The following is an 845-nucleotide window of genomic DNA, read 5'->3' as shown; positions in this document are numbered from 1 at the left end:
CTGTCTGGATATTTCCACTGATTAATGACACTTGAGATTCCTCCAGCTCCTGGAGAAGCAGTTTTTATAACAATCAAACTATAAAGATTGTTGTTTGATAGGGAGGGAGGAACGTGCCAGGAGCCATCCTTGGATACAAAGCAGTATTTATATATTTATTTATAGGGGCATATTTACCTCCAGCATAAAACAAACAAAAAAAAAGTCTAAATAAAGCCAAACAAAACCAAAACAACAACAAAAAATAGGGAATCCAGAGAGACTCAGCAGTCAAATTCAGCCAAATATAAATATAGAAATCAAGAAAGAAAAGAGGGGGGGAAACCACACTTGTTTCCTCACAAATACAAATTGATAAATCAAGGATAACCTGCTAAGAAATGCAACTCTACAAACCTGCTGGCAATATACAGTGATTAAAGCTGTGACAGCAACATTTAAACAAAACAAATTAGTGCTTTATTTTTTTTTTTTTACCTTTTTTTTTTTTTTTAACTTTTTGTCCTTAATTCTTGCACTGGTGGCATTGTCTCTATTTACAGGCTTTAAGCTTCTTTTTTTTTTTAACAGTAGGACAGAACGTTTTGTGAATTTGCTTTTGAAACAAACTCTGAAACAACCCAATTTTTTGGTAAAAAAAAAAACCAGCTTCATTTCCACACTTGTCTTTCCACACTTTGTCTTCCTTCCTGCCAAGAATGAAACATCTCATTTCCAGTGGAAAAAAAGAGTTGGTTTTATTTCCCCCCCCTCCCCAAGCTGGAGCCATCAGCTCAGAGCTCCCTCCATCCCATGCAGGGAACAGCCTGATTGTTACCTCTCTCATTGGGGATGGGGAACACCTC

This window comes from Antrostomus carolinensis, unplaced genomic scaffold, assembly GCF_000700745.2.
Source record: "Antrostomus carolinensis isolate BGI_N321 unplaced genomic scaffold, ASM70074v2 scaffold13962, whole genome shotgun sequence".
NCBI classification, from domain to species: Eukaryota; Metazoa; Chordata; class Aves; order Caprimulgiformes; family Caprimulgidae; genus Antrostomus; species Antrostomus carolinensis.
Note: the sequence above shows the minus strand (reverse complement) of the source record.